This window comes from Pinus tabuliformis, chromosome 1_1 (genome assembly GCF_031772625.1).
Source record: "Pinus tabuliformis cultivar Carrire ecotype Pingquan chromosome 1_1, CPIR1, whole genome shotgun sequence".
Classification (NCBI taxonomy): Eukaryota; Viridiplantae; Streptophyta; class Pinopsida; order Pinales; family Pinaceae; genus Pinus; species Pinus tabuliformis.
The window spans coordinates 776,955,020-776,982,237 of NC_142297.1; the positions used below are offsets into that span (position 1 = coordinate 776,955,020).

Below are 27,218 nucleotides of genomic sequence, written 5' to 3' on the forward strand. Positions count from 1 at the left end.
CAGAGCTTGGCTGAACAAATAATTGATTAATCTTGATGATCTGGGAACTGGACAGCTTGCCCCCTTTCTTTAACAAGTCCATCATGGAAAGAGGAGTTAGTGGCTTTGCAGTGTGAAAGTGCAGCATCTCGTTTATGGCCTCAGGGGTAATATGGAACAAGACTGATCCTGAGGGGCTGAGAATAGCTCTTTGACATGGATCATAGTTGGCACAACATCTATAGATCAAGTTTGGAAGGACATTAACTTGAGGAAGGTTGAAAATGGGCAAATTGGAGTCCCAAATCCCTAAAATATCAGCTCCACTGAGGTATTGGGCCTTTAACTCATTTAGCATATGAATGTTAAACTTGGAATTCATTAAGAATGAGTCTATCATCTGGTAATCTCTATCACCCAGGGCCTTCCACTCTAGCTCTCTGTGTGGGGCATTCAAAGGTGGAATATTCAATGCTACGGGTGTTTCCATGGTCAAAATGTGTTTTTATTAAGATTTATGACCAACTTTTGGGCAAACGCAGTTCTGCGCGACAGTATAGGTAAACTTGCAGGTTAATGGTGTTTCCAGGACAATTTTGGTGCAATTGGGCACAATTGGCCAGTGAAGGATTAATAAACTTGTTTCCAAGGCGTTGCAGGTCGAATTCTCATACGAAAAATGGGCAATTTAGAGGTTTTTCCAAATGCAGGACGGAACAGAATAGGCGAATGGTGAATTCGGTAAATACCTGGTCGTGGAGCAATGGCGGAGCTTGGTTGAAGCCAATTGGTAGGCGGCAGCAGCTCTTGAATGGCTTCAGTGGGTTGGCGGCAGCAATAGACGTAAAATGCATGCAGAAGGCAGAAAACCGTTTTGTGTAAAAATGTGAAAAAACGGTGAAATTCGGCGAAATATGGGTAATTTTGGCTTTGGCGCGCTTTTCTTGGATGACGTCATCAGGTGGGGTCGGCTACGGAAGGGTGACGTGGTGGCGTGGGAGCGGTCCACGGGGACTGGTGAGGTGGCGGACAGGTCGGAGCAGTGGTGGGCCGGGCGTTGACGCGGCGCTGAGTGGCATGACGTGGGCGTGCCGTAGCGGTGACGTAGACGTGACGGGATAGGCGGTAAACAATAAGCGGTAAGTGGTTTGATCGGACCGCTCTGGATACGGTCGCGGTATTGTCATAGGGTGGCCCGATAAGATTTGGGAGCGACGCATGGCAGAGGCCTGACGTCACCCTCTAACAATTTCTCGGGAGGTAACGTCCGGTCATCGGGGGCGACCCGATATGGATGTGGGCTGTCGGATGGGAAAGCCCAGATCCGACGGTCGACGGGTGAATAATGTGGCAAGACAATACGGCAGCGGGCAGGGAATATTTTATTGTTTTTCTGGAAATGTGTGCCCAGGCGGAACCTTTAGACTTTGGCGGATTTTATGGGTTTTTTCAATGCTTTTTGTAAAAGTGCGCATTTGCAAATAAGCTTTGGATAAAGCGGAAAAATGGGTTTTTAGTGCTTATTGCAAATAGCGCGAGTTGGGGGCAATAGTGGGTTTTTACAAGGCTTTTTTGCAAGTAGAGTGGGTAAATGATTTCAAAGGGTTGTAAAGGGAAAACGGGTATAGCTTAGGTTATCAAACTGACCAGAGGTCAATTTAATCCCTGACTTCATACAACCACATGCAAGCAGACTTTATCCCTGCATGATTTTCCAATATTCAAGCATATGGCTATAATGCCAAGGGGGAGGGAATATACATATTGTTGGGGTTTTATACACCATGGTGTTATAGTAATAGGGAAAGGGAAACATAGGGAATTAAGTGTAGATAGAGTTAGTTGTTAGTTTTGGAGGGGAATAGGAATAGGAAGTGATAGATACTAAGTTTTAAGGAAACAAACTTAGTTAGGAAGTAGATCAAAATGAAAAGAATTTTACACAAGAAATGTGGCTCTTAAAGAAACAAGAACCAACAAAATACTTTGACTTCTTTCATGAACATAGGTAGTACTGGGATGTTAGTAATGAATGTGATGGGGGATAATCTGGAAGTTAGACATGCTTCATTGAGTTGCTGCAAAAACTGTTGAATAAGAGACCTGCACTGGCACCATGTTTTTCCTTTGCTTGGGCCAGTGACATAAAGGAAATCATGCTTCTGCAACCCCATCTACCTACCCACTCTATTGCCTAGCATTTTTTGTTACTCCAAGGAGGGTGCACTTAGACTTGCAAACCCTTATGTGCCTTTTCTTTTCCTTTGGCTTTTTCTTTTGATTTTCTATCTAAGGCTAGCCTTATTGCTTCCAAGGCCCCAGATTAAACAGTTGGGAACCTTCATTCTCTACCTAACTACTTTATCTGCCAAGATTGAACTGTTTGGATAGATTTCTTTCTCTAGTCTATAACAAGAAATTGAAACATGGCATGACCCAGCTTAGACTGTTGGATCACCCACTCAGAAGTGGGGCAGCATCAACCAACTGTAGACATGTGCCTTCCACAAGAATATGAGATCTTTGCACCATCAAAGCAGATCATATTGGCACTTCCCCTGCCAATCATGAAAAATGAAACCTATTGGTATAGGTAGCTAACACATTGGCAAGACTACTTGCCATTAAGGCATGCAAGCCTCTAGGTGTTTTTTCAATGATACTTAGACTCTAGGACTTTGACTCAAGCATGGTCTTATTGGCGGAAATGAAGGGAAATGGTAATGACAATGAAAATGGCAATAAGCTTGTAAGGAATGGATGTAAGGAAATGCATGGTGTAGAACTCTTGCTGTGAAAAATGGATATGGAAATGTCTTGCTTTATGGATGTACAATTGGTGGGATTCAAAATCTTTTTCAAAAAGGGAAGTGCAAGGTAATGGTTGTGGACATGGATTTGTCTTCAGAATTTTCATGAATGTAGTCTTTTGAAGACTAATTGTCGTCACAATGTAATCTCCTTAATGATCACTTTGTTATCCTGTAACCTGTAAAAAAAAACTTGGCCGAAAGAAAATATAAGTTTGTTCAAGAAGAATTGCACATTTCCTTCATGATTCTTACGCGAAAATTTCGTACCAAATAAAACAGCTTTAAGAAAAATCAAAGTGCTGAAAGTAACTCAATTCATGATATCAGTTTCAATCCATTCTTAAAAACAACCATGAAAAATAATACTCCCTGTTTATGAAATGTACTTTGCAAAAAGATTGACATGAGAAATATTTGTTATGTTCTGCATATTAGTATGTCACATAAAAGCGTTTAACAGAATGTTGTGATGAGTTAATGCCAACTTGAAGCTATTGAACAAGAATCCCCCAATGTTTGATAAATCGGTTTTTGAAATTCGTTTCCAAATATTCCATTTTTTTATTTTCAAAGCTGTGTGAATTTTGTGAACCTCTTTTTTTTTTAAATTATTTATTTATTTTATTTTATTTTTTTAATTTTTTTTTTTTTTAAACAACAAATTTTAAAAAGAAAATATTAAAATAAATGAAAACCTAATTTTTTTATTTTTTTATTTTTATGTTGATTTTATTTATTGCTTTAGATTTTTTTTTTTTAAATAACAAATTAAAAAAAACATAAAATTTTTTTAATTTATTATTTAAGTTGAAATGTTTTTTTTAAATTATAAAATCAACAAAATTTTATTTACTAAAATGAAGTTAGTTGTTTTTTTTTTAATTAAAAATAAAATAAAAATAAGAAAATCCTTTTTTTTTTATTAAAATTAAAAATAAAAATTATTTTGTGTTGTTTTGATTTTTATTTTTTATCCAAAATATTAAATAAATCAACACAAAATATTTTTTATTTTTATTTAAATAACAAACAACACAATTTTTTTATTTAAATAACAAATCAAAAACAATTGTTTTTAATTTATTATTTATGTTGATTTTTTTATATTTTTTAGTTGTATATAAATAAAAAAAACTAAAAAACAACAAACGGTAAGCAAAAATCGCACCAAGCTCACCACTACCTCAATGTCCGTGGGAAAGAATTTCCTGGTACCAAGCCTATGCCTGTAAAGGGCTTCGGCCTGTTCAACGTTGAGCTTCAAGATTTTAACGAGGGCGTTCGTTTGGAGTGGGCATGGACGGGGTGGATGAGAATGGCCGGTGTTCTGAACTTAGAAAAATTGCATTTCTTTGTAAAAAGCTTGATAGATGCCTTATTATCCTTCTCAGTGGCCATGTATGCATACGCAGCTCCATTTTCTTTCAACCATGCTTCAAGTGTTTGGACTAGCTTCAACCCAATTCCCAAATGCCTGTGTCTTGGCAAGACTCGCAGACCAAGAATGTAGGCTGCTTTTGTATATCTGGGATTCGAAGATTCTTTCAGCGCGTCTTCAACTGGAATGTTTCTACCGCACACAACAGTTTTGATGCAACCTGTGATCAGTCCCACGATCTCTCTCTGCTGTCCAATCTCAACAACCAGCATTATATAAGCCGGGCTATGACGGACCCTGCAGAATGGGTCGCCCATTAAATTCGTGAAAGGAGAAACTTCCCCACTCTGCCCCACTTCGCACTGTAATTCTAGCTTCTCAACTTTCTCAACATCCTTCTCAGGATCAAATTCTCTGATCCTGACAGCCATTTTTTCAAACCCAAAACAGGCGGCCATTTTTATTCCTCTGAGAAGAAGAATAGGCGACCCAATCCCCTCGGCACACTCCAACTTCAAACACAATTTCTATCGATCTCACCATTATCACCAAATAAGTAAACACACAAACCAAATATGGCGGGCAGGGTCTGCAAAACCGGGGAGGATCTGAACACGGGGTAGCAAAAACCTTTAAACGGCCGCCCTTGTACAATGTTTATGTACAAAGTGTATAGAAATTCACTACGACACCCAGATTCTGCAATACTGGAGATCTAAAACCCAAGGCAATGCCCAAAACTAATATGCGCAGCTTGTACTACAGTACGCAATAACCATACGAATTTCTATATGTACATGAGCTTTGCTCGAGACTGCCCTTTGCCGATGTGAATGCTGATGCCAAGCCCTGAGTCAGGAGTTCGAGACCCCACGAAACCTCGTAGGCCCAGAAATAGCAGCCCAGACTTTAATTTGTGTAGAATCCATCAGCTGTCTATCATGTAATCGGCATGCAAATTGAATACAAGCAATTTTTTCAGCAACTACTCCATGGATTTAGCCTGTATAGAAGGCCACCTCAACCGATTCCTTAATGCCCGCTCTGGATTGTCAACCAGCTTTTCTCCAGCAATTAAATGCTTTGAATCGGTTGCGGTTTATGGCAAGAAAGAGCACCGGAGCGATTGGATTTGATTCCTCACATTTTTGGAGTCGGATTTGGGTTTTTGGCTTGGAGTTTTAGTCAGTTGATTTCTCCAGAGGTGCATCATGGGGTATTTCAATTGCACTATTGAATTTTCGGAGAACAATACATCACTCTGCCTATCAATCTTCTCTTCTTCTATCTGATTTATCCAGATTCAGAAGATCCTTCCACTTTCACAGGAACATATGTAATTTTTGGCTCTGATATGAAGGCAACAAAATCAGAATCCTCAAATTTAACTCCAATCTTCTGGCTTATTGTAATTGTTTCTCTGATCATCTCTCCATATCTTTGACTGAAGGACGAGGATGTAATAGAATTTTGAGTTGCAGAAATTCTAGGTGGCAACACATTTGCAATTGCATTGATGAACCCACCGACACCATCTGCACTGTCAGAAGAAATATTCTCCATTGCTTTAGATTGACATGACGCAAGTGTAGTCGCAGAAGCAGCTAAGGATCCAGTTCCATTGATCTTCGTGCGGATCCAGTTCCATTGATCTTAGTGGGGCCTAGGCCTTTTATTCCTGGGACCTTAGTCAGTTAAGCCAATACGAATGCGGAAACAGGAGATAAGGCATGAATCGAGATGAAATATTTGGATTCAGAAGGAGAAGACTATGATGCCACTTCTGCAGCTTCGACCTCTTGCTCTGAGAATGTTGGAGACACCTGATTGCTTATAAATAAAAAGAGGCTACAGCAGTTGGCTAAGGCTATCTATCTAACTTTAGAAATTTTGCAGGGCGGGGCTTCGTCAAATAGGTTTTTTTTTTTTTTTTTTTTTTTTTTTTGCGGAAAAGGAATGTCAAGCCATGCAGGTTTATTATCCTAGTCGGAGAAGGCAGAGATCAGCTAGTTGGGGGAGGTCTACGCCATTCCGTGCTCTCATACACATCTTGTTCCTGATCATTATCGCTTCCCAGAAATTGAACTCCGACAACACGCTCTGTTTCTTCTTCTTATTGCGGCTCCGTGAAGAATACGAGGGCGATCAACCAAGGATAAAGAAAATGGTTAATTTTTTTTTTAATATCTAAAAATAACAAAAAAAAAAGAAAATGGTTAGTTTTTTTTTTTTTTTTTAATAATAATATGTGTTATGATACATATATTATTATTATTTTGTGGAATTTTCTTTTTTTTTTTTTTGAAATCTAAAATTTTTATTTTTTTAAATCTAAAACTAAAAAAAACTAAATTTTTTTTATTTTTTTTTAAATCTAAAATTAAAAAACTAAATTTCATCTAAAAATTTAAAGATGTTTTTTTTTTTTTCATTCACAAAATTCTTTATTGTCTTTTTGCAATTAGTTCTCCAGCAAGAGTATTTTTATTTTGAACAAAATCAATAGATTTTCTGATCTTCCTGATCGCACAAAGCGTAGGAAGAGAGCATACTAATCGCTTGATTTGTTTTTATTTATGCAGGTGGTTTTTTTTGAAAAGATGAAATTTAAAACTAGCTAAACACTAAAACATCAGAAAACTCCTTTGTCTATGACGTCATCAGGTGGGGTCGGGTACGGAAGGGTGACGTGGCGGCCTGGGAGTATTCCACGGGGACTGGTGAGGTGGCAGACAGGTCGGAGCAGTGGTGCGCCGGGCACTAACGCGGCGCTGAGTGGCATGACGTGGGCGTGTCGTAGCGGTGACATAGACGTGACGGGATAGGCGGTAAACAATAAGCGGTAAGTGGTTTGATCGGACCGCTCTGGATACGGTCGCGGTATTGTCATAGGGTGGCCCGATAAGATTTGGGAGCGACGCGTGGCAGAGGCCTTACGTCACCCTTTGACAATTTCTCGGGAGGTAACGTCCGGTCATCGGGGGCGACCCGATATTGTCGACGGGTGAATAAGGTGGCAGGACAATACGGCAGCGGGCGAGGAATATTTTATTGTTTTTCTGGAAATGTGCACCCAGGCGGAACCTTTAGACTTTGGCGGATTTTATGGGTTTTTTCAATGCTTTTTGTAAAAGTGCGCATTTGCAAATAAACTTTGGATAAAGCGGAAAAATGGGTTTTTAGTGCTTATTGCAAATAGCACGGGTTGGGGGCAATAGTGGGTTTTTACAAGGCTTTTTTGCAAGTAGAGTGGGTAAATGATTTCAAAGGGTTGTAAAGGGAAAAGGGGTATAGCTTAGGTTATCAAACTGACCAGAGGTCAATTTAATCCTTGACTTCATACAACCACATGCAAGCAGACTTTATCCCTGCATGATTTTCCAATATTCAAGCATATGGCTATAATGCCAAGGGGGAGGGAATATACATATTGTTGGGGTTTTATACACCATGGTGTTATAGTAATAGGGAAAGGGAAACATAGGGAATTAAGTGTAGATAGAGTTAGTAGTTAGTTTTGGAGGGGAATAGGAATAGGAAGTGATAGATACTAAGTTTTAAGGAAACAAACTTAGTTAGGAAGTAGATCAAAATGAAAAGAATTTTACACAAGAAATGTGGCTCTTAAAGAAACAAGAACCAACAAAAGACTTTGACTTCTTTCATGAACATAGGTAGTACTGGGATGTTAGTAATGAATGTGATGGGGGATAATCTTGAAGTTAGACATGCTTCATTGAGTTGCTGCAAAAACTGCTGAATAAGAGACCTGCACTGGCACCATGTTTTTCCTTTGCTTGGGCCAGTGACATAAAGGAAATCATGCTTCTGCAACCCCATCTACCTACCCACTCTATTGCCTAGCATTTTTTGTTACTCCAAGGAGGGTGCACTTAGACTTGCAAACCCTTATGTGCCTTTTCTTTTCCTTTGGCTTTTTGTTATGAAACCAGCTCACAAAAAGATAGAAAAGAGAGATCCATGCCTTAGAATTCAGCCTCTTCGAGGGGGCAACCTCCTTTACATTACATAAATGAACAATTCTTGGATGATACAAATGAAAAGACCTCCTTTCTATATATAGGAGTCTAAGGGGTTATAACATAATCAGAGCCGACATAACAATAATAATGTAAGGGCATAATAATAACAATAGTGGGCTTCTATGGGGCACAATAGTAACAATATGGGCACTACATGGGTACATCAATATAATAAGTGGGTTATAATAATAATAATAAGGGGTTACACTAGTAGTATAGGGGCCTAACATGCCCCTCTCCTTCAAAAAGCATTGTCCTCAACGCTTGAGTAGTTCTTGATGCTTCTATATAAAATTCTTGTCCTCCCATGTGGAATATTCAGTGGGTAAGTTCTTCCACTTGATGAGATACTCTAAAATTGATCGCTTTCGTAGCTGTCGGGTTCTTGTTTCTGTGACTTCTCCAGGTTCCAATATGATTTTTCCTTCCTCTTCAATTTCTGGCAATATTGCTCGAATTGGGATCTTTTGCAACTTTTGAATAAGTGGCCATACTTCTTCGTTCTTCTTCCATTCATCTGTTGCTTCGTTTATCCAATTTGGTTGGATAATATAAATAACACAAAACAATGCTTCCACATCCTCATCCTTGAAGCGTCTTCCCATTTGGTAAGGTCGCCATTTTTTAAGTGCATGTAGTATTGCCAACATTTCCTTCTCATAAATAGCTTGCTTGAGATGTAGCAGTAAAAATACCCAATCACTTACATCAAAACATTTTTCACTACGATGTTGATCTACCTGTTGTTTCATTTGATTTTGCACCGAAGTGGTGTTATCCTTTAAAAGTTGGAGAACTTGTTGTTGATGCTCGATATGATCTTTCTCTGCTTGAACCTTTTTCTTCTTGATATGTCCTTCTATCTTTTGAGGAGTGGTAATTTCTTCCAGTCCTTTACAAGATATGGTCGGATTCATTTCTTGATGCTCGATGTGATCTTTCACTTCTTGAACATTTTTCTTCTTGATGTGTCCTTCTATCTTGATAGTTTGAGGAATGGTAATTTCATCCATTGAATTACAAGATATGGTTGGATTCATTTCTTCTTTCTCGATGTGATCTTTCACTTCTTGCACCTTTTTCTTCTTGATATGTCCTTCTATCTTGAGAGTTTGAGGAGTGGTAATTCTTGCCAATGCTTTACAAGATATGTTCTGATTCATTTCTTCTTTCTCTGGGGTGGTGTCCTGACGTATATCCTTTTATTTTGATGTTTCTTGATCCTTTTCTTCCTCCTCTTCATATTCTATGTAAAATAATTTCTTCTCAGCACACCTATGACCTTTAGTGCATTTGCTATCACAATTGTAACAAAGCCCTTTTTCTCTTTTTTTTGCCAACTGTTGTGGTGTAACCCTTGTAGGTTGTGGAAGGCTGGGAGAAACAACACTTCCATCTTTATAGTTGTGAGGGGTATGCTTCCTGGTTTCCATAATTTTTCTTTCCATTATGTCACAAAGCCCTTTTACTCTTTCCAATTGTTGTAGTGTTGCTCTAAAGAAGGTGTTGCTCTTTGTATCCTCATAATGTGCTATCATTTCCTCCGTGAAAATTGACCACGTAACAAGTTTTTTACGAGAACAAAGCCCTTTGTACCATAAAAATTGATCTGGTTCTAAATATGAAGATGCAATACATACCTTTTGTAATAGTTGTACACCATGTATATCAAAATATTGCTCCATCTGAAGTATCCAATTTACCGGATCCTTGCCATCAAACTTCCTCATCTTGCTTTTTCTTGATTTTAGGAGCTCTACCTTGAAACAACTGTAACTCTGTACTTTCGAATCTTTAAGTTCTGAAATTGTGACCTGTAGTAGCCCTCTGTGTCCTCTTTTCAATGCCACAAGTCTGATCCAAATTGGATTCTCCAAGAAAGAGTTATGCATAATCTCCCGCAGTGACCTGATTATAGACTAGTTCAGTAGAGCGAACTTGTATGAAGTGCCACGTGTCACTGTTTCAACCTTTGACTCTAAAAAATATATAAACCAAAACTACAGTCCGTCCTCTTTCTGTACCTTCTTACGAAATTTCAATCCGATGCACAGAAAGAAAGTTATGACGATTTTCCCCAGGTCGCCTGTTTTGAGTGTAATTCAGGAGTCTGCAAAAAGACCAACTTCCTCAGATCATATCTCCGAAAATATCGCGTAAAAATCTCTGAAATTCAGACCCAAGGTTCAGCGTCAATTCTTCTCAAATGGGTTTTTTTTTGTGACTTCTGAAACATCACAGAAAAAAAGTTATAGCGAAAATTCCACAATGACCTATTTGGAGCAGCGAAACCCTAGAATCCAAAGCTCTGATACCAAATGTTATGAAACCAGCTCACAAAAAGATAGAAAAGAGAGATCCACGCCTCAGAATTCAGCCTCTTCGAGGGGGCAACCTCCTTTACATTACATAAATGAACAATTCTTGGATGATACAAATGAAAAGACCTCCTTTCTATATATAGGAGTCTAAGGGGTTATAACATAATCAGAGCCGACATAACAATAATAATGTAAGGGCATAATAATAACAATAGTGGGCTTCTATGGGGCACAATATTAACAATATGGGCACTACATGGGTACATCAATATAATAAGTGGGTTATACTAATAATAATAAGGGGTTACACTAGTAGTATAGGGGCCTAACACTTTTTCTTTTGATTTTCTATCTAAGGCTAGCCTTATTGCTTCCAAGGCCCCAAATTAAACAGTTGGGAACCTTCATTCTCTACCTAACTACTTTATCTGCCAAGATTGAACTGTTTGGACAGATTTCTTTCTCTAGTCTATAACAAGAAATTGAAACATGGCATGACCCAGCTTAGACTGTTGGATCACCCACTCAGAAGTGGGGCAGCATCAACCAACTGTAGACATGTGCCTTCCACAAGAATATGAGATCTTTGCACCACCAAAGCAGATCATATTGGCACTTCCCCTGCCAATCATGAAAAATGAAACCTATTGGTATAGGTAGCTAACAGTGGCTCCACTTGGGGATGGTTTTTCTTCTTGAAAGACCAAGAACAGCAGGTCAGACTGCCTTGGCTTTTGACTTCTCTTCAAAATTTGAAAACCTTCTCTTTGTACTTCAAAACTGGAGGTTGTCACCTCTGTGGAACTTCTGGAATATAAAGCCTTTTTCTGCTTATTTACAACAATTTCTTAAACTGAACTATTTGTATGATGAAAGAAAGTATATACAACTAATTATGTATAGAAGGAGAGACCCTGCTATATACATGGAAAGTAGTCAAAATAGTGCTTCAACATCCGGCCATTCACAAGGCCCTCTTCAGCTTCAGTGCCATCCAAATTTTCCAAGAAATAAGTGTTATTTCCTTGTAGTGCTTGAATGACAAAAGGCCCTCTCCAAAGGGAGTCAAATTTGCCATCCTTACCCTTGTCTTCTCTTCTTGAATCCCACTTAAGCACTTTGTCCCCAATGAAGAAATCTTCAGCCTTGGTTCTTCTGTCAAAGGCTTTCTTCAGCTTCTCTTGTAGGATTTGAACTCTGTTATACACTTGATCTCTGGTTTGCTGCAAACATATAATTTGGTTTATTCTTCTTTGCATGTCATTTGGTTCAGCTTGGCTTTCTTGAAGTAGCTTCATGACTGGGACCCCTAGGGATGAAGGGAATTTGGCTTCCATTCCATAAACCAATTCATATGGGCTGACCCCTATAGATCTCTTGGTTGTTAGCCTGTCTGCCCATAAGGCATTTACAAGCTTCTTGTGCCAATTTTTCTTATTCTCTTCTAGTACCTTCTTAATGATGTTGATAAGACTTTTGTTAGATGATTCAGCTAGGCCGTTGCCCTGAGGGTAATATGCAGTAGAATGGCCCAAAGTAATGTGGAATTTGTGGCAAAAGTTCACCATTTTCTTGGATCTAAAAGCAGCAGCATTGTCTGTTACAATCTTGTCCGGACAACCAAATCTAGAGAGGATATTGGTCTCAAGGAACTGAATAATGGTAGAGTCATTTGCTTGTCTACATGGAACAGCCTCAATCCATTTAGTAAAGTAATCTGTGGCTATTAGTATCCATCTATGTTGGCCTGAGGATGAAGGATGAATTTCCCCAATGAAGTCCAAGCCCCATTGCTGAAAGGGTTTTTCTGTTGCAATATGCTTTAAAGGAAGTGGTAGTAACTTTCTTTTTCCCTCAAACACTTGACATTTGTGACATGAAGTGGTAAATTTTTTAACATCAGAGAACAGAGTAGGCCAATAGTAACCAGCTATTAATATCTTATCCACAGTGGACTTCCAGTACAAATGTCCACCACAATCACCTGCATGAAATTCCTTCATAACAGTGTCAGTTTCATTCATATTCAAACAGTTCAGCAATATACCTTCATGATTTTTCCATAGTAAATTACCATTTATAACACAAAATCTTGAAGCTTTCATTTTTAGAAATCTAGATTTGGTTCTGGACAATCCTGGGGGAGCACACAGGTTTTGCAATATATAACAGATATCAGAATACCACAGGGATTGTTCAAAGGCTACATTGATCTTTGGAGTCGCCAGCTCCGGTTCATTGTCCAGTTGGTTAATGTCTAAGGCTTGGAAATTTGTTTCAGACATTAATTTAGCCAAACCTTGCCCTTTTATCAGTTTTGTAGGTTTTATTTCAATGTCAAATTCTAAAATGTTGGCAATCCATTTTCCTCTTCTGCCCTCTAAGTTTTCTTGAGTGAGTATGTCTTTCACAATGGGACTTGGTACATAAGCTATAACATGGGAGTATAGGATGTAAATCCTAAAGTCTTTGATGGCTTTGACCAAAGCATAAGCTTGCTTTTCCATGATCTGATATTTCAGGGGTGCATCTCTGAGAGCTCTACTAAAGAAAGCAATAGGTTTCTCATTTCCTTGGTCATCTTTCTGTAATAAGACAGCAGCAATAGTATGCTGGGAGGCAAAAGAGAAAATGATAAACTCTTTGTCAAATTGAGGATTTGTTAAGACTGGAGTTTGGGTAAGGGCCAATTTGATACCTTCAAAAGCTTGATTTGCTTCTACTGTCCATTTTACTTTTGAATCCTTTTTTAGCATGTTATTTAGTAATCTGATCAATTCTGCTAAGTTTGGGATAAACCTCCTTAAGAAGTTGATCTTTCCCAAGAAGGCTTGTAATTCTTTGATGTTTCTTGGATGGGGCATTTGCAAGATGGCCTGTATTCTATCTGGGTCAATTCTAATGCCATCCTTTGAAATGATGTGACCTAACAGCTTACCTTCTTCCAAGCCAAATAGAGACTTCTTAGGATTTAAGGAGATCCCATACTTCCTGCATGTTATGAATATTTGTCTTAAGTGTTTCAGATGTTCTTGGTCAGATTTTGAGAAAGGTGTGAGGTCATCTAAGTAAATGACAAGAAAGTCATGAATCTCTTTTGCAAACGCAATATCCATTGCTCTTTGAAACGTAGCTCCTGCATTTTTCAACCCAAAAGGCATTTTAACATATTTAAAAGTTCCCCATGGGGTTGTGAATGTTGTTTTGTCTTGATCATCAGGGTGGACTAGGATCTGATTGAACCCTGAGAATCCATCAAGTAATGAGATTCTTGAAGCCCCCACCACTCTTTGGAGAATGTGATCCATTTTTGGTAAGGGATAGTTGTCTTTAAGGGATACTTGGTTCAAATTCCTTAGGTCAACACAAAGCCTAATCTCACCAGTTTTCTTTCTTGTGGGCACCAAATTTGAAATCCAGTCTGAGAACCTTGTTGGTGCTATGATACCAGCTTTAAACATTTTTTGTACCTCTTTCTCAATTGAAGGGAGATTGATCCTTCTCAATTTTTGCTTGAATGGCTTTTGATTAGGCTTGAGAGGGATGGTGTGTTGGATAACAGAGGTGTCATAGGATTTTAAATCCTCATAACTCCATGCAAAGACATCTTGGAACTCTTTAAAGAGGTCAATGTATTTAGGCTTCTGGTCAGGAGGCAAAGATGCAGACAATTTTATTATCTTGGGTTTTTCAGTAGTTCCAATGTTGCATTCTTCAATGGCAGCATTAAGGGGCTGCAATTTTGGTTTTCTAGGGACATCATTTGAGTCAAAAATGTCCTCCAATGGAGCTAGGCCTGTTGGTAGAAAGTTGTCTTTTAGCTCTATGATATCCGCCTCTGTACCAGCTACTTCATCAGAATGTAATTTTTCAAGTTTTAGTATTTTCTCCTTGTCAAATTTTGTTGGACAAAGCATTTGATTGGCTGTTTTGGGTGATATTGTTGTTTGGTCCTATTTACTCAAGGGCTGTGTGTCTTTCACAGAATCAACATCAATGTTCAAACCTGAAAATTCATGCTGCAAGGTTAAGAAACTGTTTATTTGTGTGTCATCCTCAAATACCTGCCAGTCTTTAACATTGTTTGGGACAGATGGTCTGTGTTTTATCTCAGCTGTGAAACAATGGTCAGGTTCAAAAGGCAATTTGCATGTACTTGCAAATGTAGCTAAGCTATGAGCATGGAGGTTGTGAGCCTGGGTATTTTGGTTATTTGAAATTCAGCAAAAGTTTTAAGTATTTCAGTAGCAGCAGACCTGTATGACCTTAGTCTTTTGTCATTGGTTACAAAATTGCCTTTCACTTGTTGGATAATAAGGTCTGAATCTCCCATGATTAAAACTTTTGTGGCCTGAAATGATTTCACCAGTTTGAGGCCTAGCAGAAGAGCCTCATATTCTGCCATATTGTTAGTGCATCTGAAATTAAGCCTATAGGCTCTACCTTCTGCATGTTTTCTTTGCTTGTTATGAATCCACACTCCAGCTCCTGCCCCTAATTTGTTGACTGATCCATCAAATTCAAGAAACCAAAGGATCCCTTGATTTAAGGGATTTTCAACATTTTCTCTATGATTTGGGATTATAAGTTGGAGTTCTTGTTTATTATCTGGTTTGTCTTTTAGGATTGCCTCATCATTTGGTTTCTCAATCTTGATTTCTTGGGAACTTGATTGCTCACTCATGTGTAGATCTTGTTCAAGTATGATAGATTTGTTATCACTCATTGGACTTACATCATCATTGAACAGAATGAAGGAGTCCATATCTGAATGGACTGCATAAATGGGGAAATTTTGAGGTTTTTCTTCACTGCTCACCATGTATTTCATAAGTGACTCTCTATATAGCCTCTTGGGTTGACCAAAGACTGAGATGGTGGCATATGACATGTCTAATTGCAGGGAACCTTGGAGCTTAGCCCCCCATGATCTTGATAACTGCATTCCATATTTGGGTGGGATATCAGCAACTACAACATCCATCAAGATCGTCTTATTTGGGTATTGGACAAGTGACACACATAGATCTTTTATTAAGCCTAAACACTTAACTTGGCTGGAGTCAAATGAGAATAGGTCCTTATATGGTCTTGCAATATCTAGATTCAACCTTTCCATGACTGATTTGGGCATCAGGTTGTGAGAAGCACCTGAGTCAAACATTTCATTGTGTAATATCTTATCATGAACATGCAAACTGACATAAAAAGGTAAGATTCCAGTAACTGTTGTCTTTCCATCAACCTCTGGACCGAAAAGTAGTTCTGGGGTATCATCCAACACATTGACATCATCTTTATTAGGAGTAAGCTAAAGGGACTTTTTGATTTGTTGTTTATAAATGTCATGCTTCGCTAGCTCTGAAAGAGGAATGGCTATCTTTAATTTGCCAATTTCAGCTTCTAAGTCAAAAGGTTTCTCAGATTGGATCTTGGTGTTATGGTTAACAACCCTTTCTTTTTCAATTGAATTCTTAGAGCTTTCTTCCTGATTCTTATCTTGATCTTGAAGTTTGTCCTTTTTACTCATCTTTTGAGAAGTATTGCTTGGATTAGGCTGCAAGGGCGATGTGGTCATCAGCTGTTGATTTGAGGGAGATGGTTCAGTTATTTCTTCAACTGTTACTTCATTTGTAACTGAATCAATTTTGTCAATTTTCTCTGTGACAATGGCCTTTTTCGGCTGCAGGCTATCCTTTGTTTTCTCAGGCTGTGTCACATTTACAGTTCTGCTCCTTAGCTTGTATTGCTTATGAACTTCATAAACAGCTGTGTCATAGCCTTGTTTAAAGTCAAATGACTCACCTGACTTGGTCTGGAACTGCTTAATGTCATCATCCTTATGATCTTCTTGACTCATAAAAACTTGCTGCTCATCATTCAGGCCCATCAGGTTAATGTGGGTGTCATCTATCTGCTCATTTGAAGTGGATGCTTTAGTATAGTTTTCCTGGAACGGAGGTCTTATCTCTGGTTCAGAACTGGCCTTGCCAACGTTAGGGTTTTGATTTCTCCTAAAATTTGGATTCCTAATAGGGTTATTTTGTGGTGCTTCCCATGATGACTTCCTCTCAACTGATTCTACTCTATCACCCAATCTCTTCATACCAGTGATTATTGCATCCAGTTTCTGATCAAAGGCTGAGGGTTCTTCTTTAAAGGTGGTTCTCTTTTCCATTCTTGCCCTATTTCTTTTGGCAATTAGGTTAGCCTCTACCGTGACAGCAACCTTTTGGGCGTCTTCAAGGGTTTCAGGGGCTCTTTCTTTTAACTGATATGCCATATCAGGGTCAAAACCGTCAGGAAATTTGTACAAGGCTAAATCGGGAGGAGGTCTTAAATTATGTGGTATTGCGTTATATACATTGTTGAATCTTGCACAGTACTCCAAAATGGTCTCTTGAGGACCTCGCTTGATTGTATCATATTCACCGAGTATGTGCAAGGGATCTTTCTTTTTCTCCCATCTGTTAGTAAAGGCTAAATAAAGCTCATCATGAGTGGTTATGGTATTTGCAGCAAGTGATCTGAACCAAGTTCTTACATCACCTGTCAGGCTCTGAACAAAAATTCTCATTCTCACACTGTCATCATCTATTTCGTAGTTCTCAAAATGGTCTTGCATCTTTTTGGCATGCTGAATAGCTGTGAAAGGGCCAGTGGAATCAAAATATGAGATTTTGGATTGGTAGTCCTGAGGTAAAGCTGCAGCATTAGCGGGCAACTGCAGGGGTGCATATCTATTAGCCATATTTGCAGGGTTTATAGGATTGACAGGGATAACTGGGACAACAGGAACGACTGGTACAACAGGGGTAATAGGAACGGTAGAAACTAGAGTATTGGTAAAGGGAATATGTGCAGTGGATGAAGGTGTGAAAGGAGGGCTTTGAGATGTAGATGATGAACTAGGGGAAGCAGGGGTAGACCGGAATAGAACCTTGACTGGAGTTGGAACAGGGTTAGGGTAGACTGTTTCAAGACTCAAATCAGCAAAATTTTCCTGTCCTTGTTGCTTCCTAATGATTTTAGGGATTATATTAGGGTTTTCAAAAACAGCTGGAGGATTAGGGTCAGGGTTTGACCTTGTATATCTCGGATTTTCCTTGGAAACCAGCTTCTGAACTTGTTCTTTTTTTTTGAGTATGTTTTTGGAATATTTTTGTATCTACAAGGGCCAGACAAGATTTTGGAATGACTGTGTATATCTTAAAGCTAGCATGAAGATTGACTGAAGCAACTTTAATCTAAACCTGTTAATGTAAAACAGAAACAGTTTTGAAGGCTTCCTGGCTAACATTCAGGCTTCATCTGCAGCTTTAGGAAATATACAACAATTAGAAAATACTGAGGAACTCCCCAGTGGAGTCGCCATTTATGTTAACACCCAGGTTGTTCCCTTCGACTCCCAAGGGAATACAGCCAGGGTAACCACTAACCAAGCTTTGGATCACAGGTTCTAGACAACCTGTAATCAAAGAGGGCTCTCTCTTTTGATGTTTAACTTTGTTCTTAAGAATCTTAGGCTAGATATGAGGTGAGGGTTTGGTTTGAAATTTTGGTTGAATGATGTCTTTCAGTACCTAAAATGAGATCTTCAGACAGTTTTAGTCCATTGGGAAATGGAGTCTGTGGCTGTAGGTTGTTTGAAATTTTGAGTGGGATTGTTTAAACTGCAGGGCCTTTTAAATATTCCATGAAACAAACTTAAAATTGTGGTGATGAACTATGATTAGCCAGTGGAAGGCAATTAAGAGTATCCCACTAAACTAGTGGTGTGAGGATGAGATATATTGCACAGGAGCAGGCTTGAATTCCTGAACAATGATCACTGTGAAAATTATAGTCCAAAGGTGCAGCAATTAAGAATTACACTATCATAGCTATAACTGAGGAAAACATTCATAACAGCATAGATTGAGTTCAGGGTATTCCATGAATAAATCCTGAAGCTATTCTTTTTCTTTGCTATCAAACTGTAGAACATAGAACATGAATGGATTATGAAGGAATGAAATACATAACGAAGAGGTTAAAGAAACTTATTGTATCATGAAATATACAGGAATCCTGCAGCATTCAACAAACACACCACAACGCATCAAACAACACAGAACTTTCGAAATTCCATCCGCTCGTTGTATTAAACTCTAAATATTTACAGCATAGGACCTCTTGAAGAGAAAATCAACAACCCCTGCAAGCTTATGCGAGGGGGAATATATACAATCGGTTTTACAAAAATATCTGAACCGCTGAGTCACTTGATAAATAAATACGCTCACCAACTTTACAGAATAGCAGATAAGGAAGTTATTGCTGCTCTAAATACAAAATGAATACTCTTTAATTCTGTCAGAAGTCTTTTTGACCTTTGGAGGCCACTGAGTCGGTTGAGCATTCTGCATTAATGCTGAATGATGTGTCTTTATGGCTTTGTCATGCTGTAGCTTTCTCGGCCCTGTCATCTGTAGCTGTCAGTGTTGCTTTAGTGGCCGAATCTTTCTGCTGAGTTGGCTCAGTCCATTCTTCTCCAGTCATATTGAATGCATCAAATTTATGTCTCAAAATTGCATCTAAGGTTTCATCTACCTCTATATATTTGTAGAAGTTTGGAGGCACTTCAAACAAATGTTTGATCTCATTCATAATAAAAAATAAGTTCTCTACTCTGTCATAAAGACTTTTCCCAGATGCTGGCCCTGTTTCCTCTGAGGTACTTGATCCTACAGTGATCTGATTGGTGGCAAATGTATTTACCCTTTTTGCATAGTTCTCATGTTATAGTAGCCTCCCTACGCTGTTCAGCAAGCCAGGAAGGTCTCTGCTCTATAATGCTGCAAACTTATCCATGAATTTGTTTACTTCTGTTTGCATCACCTGGCTTCTTCTATCCAATGTTTGTACCCGGCTTCTCAATGTGAGGACCCTCTTTATCAGCAGAATGGTTTCAGTTCTATTGGGGATTCCTATTGCTGCCAGCTGAGGACCTGTGCGGTTGTTGAGAACATTGATCATTCTATTGGCTATCTCAGGCATTTTGCCTAGAGATGCCCTTGCTCTTTGGACTTCCTTGTGTGCTTTGCCTATGAGCTCCATTTTCTCATGAAAGGTCTCTATATACTGCCATTGATCTGTTATTGATTGGCAAATGTTGGCCCATAAAACTTTCTTGACCTCAGCCACCACTTTGTCAAGGGTGAGCTCTTTCTCCAGCTCCTTTATCTTCTCATTAAGAGCTTTTATTTCTCTTCCTTTTTCAGCTACATTTTGCTTAGATTTGTCATATTTTTCATTCAGCTTAGCTAAATTCTCCTTGGCTTCATTCAGCTCTGTCATCTGGGCTTCTAGGACTTGAATCTCATTCATCAATTTCTACATGTCAAGGCTTGGAGCCTGCTCTGATGTTGGTGCTGGTGCTGATGTTGATGGAGCTGTCTCAACTGTCTGCACTGTAGGAGGAGTGACAATTTGAGGGGGTTCCTCAAGGTTGATTACTTGTGGAGGGGGCTGAGATGTTTGGCCTCCTTCTTTCTGCTGTAGGGCTGCCTGCAATGCAGCCTCTGTCTCTACCAACTTTCCTTCTGTTTGCACCAGTTGTTTATGTAGTGTTACCAGCAATGTTGCTACATCCTGGTCCTTTCTTTGCTGGGAAACCTCTTCTGTTTGAGGGTGAAGGGTTGCTGGGATTTTCACCATCTTTCTTAGAGCTGCAATATCTGGATCTCTTACTTTCACCAGCGCTTGTATAGCTTTTGGATCCTTTGGGTCATGCCCAAGCTCTATGATTATATCCTCCAAAGACCTGATCCTATTGTCTTTGGCCTAAGAGGATGCCTTCTCCAACTCAAGTTGGGCAGTTGTATTGTTCAGGTTGTTTTCCAACCTATGTGCCAAGAAGGTTTTGTCTGCAAGTGTTGAATAAACCATCTCACCTGTTTGCTTGTGAAGTTCTATTTGGTCCATAGGGTGGATGTCTTTGGCAAGAACCTCAAGGTTGGTTCTTATATAGTATGTAGCTGACTGTGGCTGCATCATGGTTGGCATGAAATGACTCATGGTCATTTTCCCCTCTGTTATGTCATAAGCTGACATAAGCCTTTGCTGGTTGGTAGGGGCCATCTTAAGCAACTGATTGTAGAGCTGGAGCCTGAGTGGCTCATTTCTCCTTTTGATGTCAATGAATTGTTGCTTGATGCCTGTTTCAGCTCTCCTTTGCTGACTTGAGGAGATGACCTCTCCTCCAAGGGTTCTTTCTTGTTCCTGCTGAAAGGAACTGGCAGATGCCTCCATGCTTGGTGGGCCCATGCCCAATGATTGCCCAATAGGCATTTCTTCTTCGGAGAGGGGATTTATTCTCTGCCTTTTCTCCCTTTGATTTGTGGATGTGGTGAGGGGAGTCTCCTTCTCTCTATCCCTCTTCCTGCTTTTTTCCTCATTCTGTGGGGTTTGTAGCACTGAGGCCTCCACTGTCTTTTCTTGCCTAGGAGGCACATTCTCTTGAGCCTGTTGCTCAGTGGATATTGGGGCTTCAGCTGTTTGTTCTTGTTGTATTGGTTGCTCTTCTTTTTGATGTTCTTTTTGTTGTTCTTTTTGTTGTTCTACTGTAGGTGGTGGTTGTTCCTGCTCCATCTGCTTTTCTTTACCCTTGCTTGATACCTGATGAACAGTTCCAGCTGCTTGTTGGTGGGCTATAGAGGATGAGGCAGCGGCTCCAAGTTGCCTTTGATAGGAAGAGGAAACCTGCCCACAAGTTTCCAAGTCAACCTCTTTCTCAATATTCTTTGCCTCTCTTTGTAGCATTTTCTCTTTAGTAATTGGCTCTTCTAGAGTGCCCTCTTTCCAACTTAACAAATTGGCATATTTCTCAATATGAGGCAGTCTGATGTGAGCATAGCCACCCAATTTATATTTTACCCTCGTGAGAGAAATGAAATGATTAGGGTCATAAGGTACCCATTGGAAACTGGTTTGCAATTGGAGGGTCTCTAGGATCCTATCTGCTTCCTTCCATCCCTCCTCCCTTTTGTTGTAAAGAAATGGGCCTAGCTGGTTCCTGACTTTTAGTTGCACCTTCTTGTTTTTACTGTGGAAATGGACCTGGTCTGCATTTCCAAACTGCCTGAAATACTCTAAGGCAAAGAGTCTCATAGGGACATATCTTGGCAGCCTATAAGGGTTCAACTCACAGCCATAGATTCTGATTACTGTGTGGTGTTGGTAAAAGTACCAATCCCCAATGTTGTAGGACTTTGAGAGCTGGAGTATCCTTTGCATCTCATCTATCAATCTTGGAGGAGGGACACCCAATAACAAGGTCATAGTTGGATGGATGAAGAGATCTATGAACTCACAGTAGCTGTATGGTGAAAAAGCTGTATGATGAAAGACTGAAGACCAAAATACCACAGACCTTGGGTTTCCCTGGGCATTTAGCTTCTTGAGAGGAACAGGGAAGCCATCGGGTTGATAAAATAAGAACAAGTGATAGATGTATGAAGTGTATTTAAACACCTTTTCCCTTTCTAGATTCATCAATTGTTCATGAATCTTATTGGCAATGTATGTAGCATAATCATAGTGCACAGCAGGAGGCATTCCAGGGGAGAATATGGACAGCATGGCCATAATGGTTTCATCAACATCCTCATGTGACCCGTAACCCAGGATGTAACTGATCAAATCCACAAGCAATTTGCCCAAGTCATTGAGATATGGATTTCCAATAGGAGGTGTTCTCACAGCTTCATAGCTTGGCTGAACAAATAATTGATTAATCTTGATGATCTGGGAACTGGACAACTTGCCCCCTTTCTTTAAAAAGTCCATCATGTAAAGAGGAGTTAGTGGCTTTGTAGTGTGAAAGTGCAGCATCTCATTTATGGCCTCAGGGGTGATATGGAACAAGACTAATCCTGAGGGGCTGAGAACAGCTCTTTGACATGGATCATAGTTGGCACAGCATCTATAGATCAAGTCTGGAAGGAAATTGACTTGAGGAAGGTTGAAAATGGGCAAATTGGAGTCCCAAATCCCTAAAATATCAGCTCCACTGAGGTATTGGGCCTTTAACTCATTTAGCATATGAATGTTAAACTTGGAATTCATTGAGAATGAGTCTATCATCTGGTAATCTCTATCACCCAGGGCCATCCACTCTAGCTCTCTGTGTGGGGCATTCAAAGGTGGAATATTCAATGCTACAGGTGTTTCCATGGTCAAAATGTGTTTTTATTAAGATTTATGACCAACTTTTGAGCAAACGCAGTTCTGCGCGACAGTATAGGTAAACTTGCAGGTTAATGGTGTTTCCAGGACAATTCTGGTGCAATTGGGCACAATTGGCTAGTGAAGGATTAATAAACTTGTTTCTAAGGCGTTGCAGGTCGAATTCTCATGCGAAAAATGGGAAATTTAGAGGTTTTTCCAAATGCAGGAAGGAACAGAATAGGCAAATGGTGAATTCGGTAAATACCTGGTCGTGGAGCAATGGCGGAGCTTGGTTGAAGTAAATTGGTAGGTGGCAGCAGCTCTGGAATGGCTTCAGTGGGTTGGCGGCAACAATAGACGTAAAATGCATGCAGAAGGCAGAAAACCTTTTTGTGTAAAAATGTGAAAAAACGGTGAAATTCGGCGAAATATGGGTAATTTTGGCTTTGGCGCGCTTTTCTTGGATGACATCAGCATGACGTCATCAGGTGGGGTCGGGTACGAAAGGGTGACGTGGCGGCCTGGGAGTGGTCCACGGGGACTGGTGAGGTGGAAGACAGGTCGGAGTAGTGGTGGGCCGGGCGCTGACGCGGTGCTGAGTGGCATGACGTGGGCGAGCCGTAGCAGTGATGTAGACGTGACGGGATAGGCGGTAAACAATAAGCGGTAAGTGGTTTGATCGGACCGCTCTCGATATAGTTGCGATATTGTCAGAGGGTGGCCCGATAAGATTTGGGAGCGACGCATGGCAGAGGCCTGACGTCACCCTCTGACAATTTCTCGGGAGGTAACGTCCAGTCATCGGGGGCGACCCGATATGGATGTGGGCCGTCGGATGGGAAAGCCCAGATCCGACGGTCGACGGGTGAATAAGGTGGCAAGACAATACGGCAGCAGGCGGGGAATATTTTATTGTTTTTCTGGAAATGTGCGCCCAGGCGGAACCTTTAGACTTTGGCGGATTTTATGGGTTTTTTCAATGCTTTTTGTAAAAGTGCGCATTTGCAAATAAGCTTTGGATAAAGCGGAAAAATGGGTTTTTAGTGCTTATTGCAAATAGCGCGGGTTGGGGGCAATAGTGGGTTTTTACAAGGCTTTTTTGCAAGTAGAGTGGGTAAATGATTTCAAAGGGTTGTAAAGGGAAAAGGGGTATAGCTTAGGTTATCAAACTGACTAGAGGTCAATTTAATCCCTGACTTCATACAACCACATGCAAGCAGACTTTATCCCTGCATGATTTTCCAATATTCAAGCATATGGCTATAATGCCAAGGGGGAGGGAATATACATATTGTTTGGGTTTTATACACCATGGTGTTATAGTAATAGGGAAAGGGAAACATAGGGAATTAAGTGTAGATAGAGTTAGTAGTTAGTTTTGGAGGGGAATAGGAATAGGAAGTGATAGATACTAAGTTTTAAGGAAACAAACTTAGTTAGGAAGTAGATCAAAATGAAAAGAATTTTACACAAGAAATGTGGCTCTTAAAGAAACAAGAACCAACAAAAGACTTTGATTTCTTTCATGAACATAGGTAGTACTGGGATGTTAGTAATGAATGTGATGGGGGATAATCTGGAAGTTAGACATGCTTCATTGAGTTGCTGCAAAAACTGTTGAATAAGAGACCTGCACTGGCACCATGTGTTTCCTTTGCTTGGGCCAGTGACATAAAGGAAATCATGCTTCTGCAACCCCATCTACCTACCCACTCTATTGCCTAGCATTTTTTGTTACTCCAAGGAGGGTGCACTTAGACTTGCAAACCCTTATGTGCCTTTTCTTTTCCTTTGGCTTTTTCTTTTGATTTTCTATCTAAGGCTAGCCTTATTGCTTCCAAGGCCCCAGATTAAACAGTTGGGAACCTTCATTCTCTACCTAACTACTTTATCTGCCAAGATTGAACTGTTTGGACAGATTTCTTTCTCTAGTCTATAACAAGAAATTGAAACATGGCATGACTAAGCTTAGAATGTTGGATCACCCACTCAGAAGTGCGGCAGCGTCAACCAACTGTAGACATGTGCCTTCCACAAGAATATGAGATATTTGCACCACCAAAGCAGATCATATTGGCACTTCCCCTGCCAATCATGAAAAATGAAACCTATTGCTATAGGTAGCTAACACATTGGCAAGAGTACTTGCCATTAGGGCATGCAAGCCTCTAGGTGTTTTTTCAATGATACTTAGACTCTAGGACTTTGACTCAAGCATGGTCTTATTGGCGGAAATGAAGGGAAATGGTAATGACAATGAAAATGGCAATAAGCTTGTAAGGAATGGATGTAAGGAAATGCATGGTGTAGAACTCTTGCTGTGAAAAATGGATATGGAAATGTCTTGCTTTATGGATGTACAATTGGTGGGATTCAAAATCTTTTTCAAAAAGGGAAGTGCAAGGTAGTGGTTGTGGACATGGATTTGTCTTCAGAATTTTCATGAATGTAGTCTTTGGAAGACTAATTGTCGTCACAATGTAATCTCCTTAATGATCACTTTGTTATCCTGTAACTTGTAAAAAAAAACTTGGCCGAAAGAAAATATAAGTTTGTTCAAGAAGAATTGCACATTTCCTTCATGATTCTTACGCGAAAATTTCGTACCAAATAAAACAGCTTTAAGAAAAATCAAAGTGCTGAAAGTAACTCAATTCATGATATCAGTTTCAATCCATTCTTAAAAACAACCATGAAAAATAATACTCCCTGTTTATGAAATGTACTTTGCAAAAAGATTGACATGAGAAATATCTGTTCTGTTCTACATATTAGTATGTCACATAAAAGCATTTAACAGAATGTTGTGATGAGTTAATGCCAACTTGAAGCTATTGAACAAGAATCCCCCAATGTTTGATAAATCGGTTTTTGAAATTCGTTTCCAAATATTCCATTTTTTTATTTTCAAAGCTGTGTGAATTTTGTGAACCTCTTTTTTTTTTTAATTATTATTTATTTATTTTTTTTTATTTTTTTTTTTTAAACAACAAATTTTAAAAAGAAAATATTAAAATAAATGAAAACCTAAATTTTTTATTTTTTTATTTTTATATTGATTTTATTTATTGCTTTAGATTTTTTTTTTTTTAAATAACAAATTAAAAAAAACATAAAATTTTTTTAATTTATTATTTAAGTTGAAATGTTTTTTTTTAAATTATAAAATCAACAAAATTTTATTTACTAAAATGAAGTTAGTTGTTTTTTTTTTAATTAAAAATAAAATAAAAATAAGAAAATCCTTTTTTTTTATTAAAATTAAAAATAAAAATTATTTTGTGTTGTTTTGATTTTTATTTTTTATCCAAAATATTAAATAAATCAACACAAAATATTTTTTATTTGTATTTAAATAACAAACAACACAAATTTTTTATTTAAATAACAAATCAAAAACAATTGTTTTTAATTTATTATTTCTGTTGATTTTTTTATATTTTTTAGTTGTAAATAAATAAAATAAATAAAAAAAACTAAAAAACAACAAACGGTAAGCAAAAATCGCACCAAGCTCACCACTGCCTCAATGTCCGCGGGAAAGAATTTCCTGGTACCAAGCCTATGCCTGTAAAGGGCTTCGGCCTGTTCAACGTTGAGCTTCAAGATTTTAACGAGGGCGTTCGTTTGGAGTGGGCATGGACGGGGTGGACGAGAATGGCCGGTGTTCTGAACTTAGAAAAATTGCATTTCTCTGTAAAAAGCTTGATAGATGCCTTATTATCCTTCTCAGTGGCCATGTATGCATACGCAGCTCCATTTTCTTTCAACCATGCTTCAAGTGTTTGGACTAGCTTCAACCCAATTCCCAAACGCCTGTGCCTTGGCGAGACTCGAAGACCAAGAATGTAGGCTGCTTTTGTATATCTGGGATTCGAAGATTCTTTCAGCGCGTCTTCAGCCGGAATGTTTCTACCGCACACAACAGTTTTGATGCAGCCTGTGATCAGTCCCACGATCTCTCTCTGTTGTCCAATCTCAGCAACCAGCATTATATAAGCCGGGCTATGACGGACCCTGCAGAATGGGTCTCCCATTAAATTCGTGAAAGGAGAAACTTCCCCACTCTGCCCCACTTCGCACTGTAATTCTAGCTTCTCAACTTTCTCAACATCCTTCTCAGGATCAAATTCTCTGATCCTGACAGCCATTTTCTCAAACCCAAAACAGGCGGCCATTTTTATTCCTCTGAGAAGAAGAACAGGCGACCCAATCCCCTCGGCACACTCCAACTTCAAACACAATTTCTATCGATCTCACCATTATCACCAAATAAATAAACACACAAACCAAATATGGCGGGCAGGGTCTGCAAAACCGGGGAGGATCTGAACACGGGGTAGCAAAAACCTTTAAACGGCCGCCCTTGTACAATGTTTATGTACAAAGTGTATAGAAATTCACTACGACACCAAGATTCTGCAATACTGGAGATCTAAAACCCAAGGCAATGCCCAAAACTAATATGCGCAGC

General features: G+C 39.2%; 2 pseudogenes; both read right to left on the minus strand.

Annotated features, from left to right (window-relative positions):
* The window catches only part of LOC149216305 (putative N-acetyltransferase HLS1 pseudogene), a 66,111-nt pseudogene extending 61,510 nt beyond the window's left edge, over positions 1-4,601 (minus strand).
* A 1,338-nt stretch (positions 4,602-5,939) lies between these two features.
* Positions 5,940-26,895, minus strand: LOC149216306 (putative N-acetyltransferase HLS1 pseudogene; annotated as a pseudogene).
* Positions 26,896-27,218: the final 323 nt, after the last annotated feature.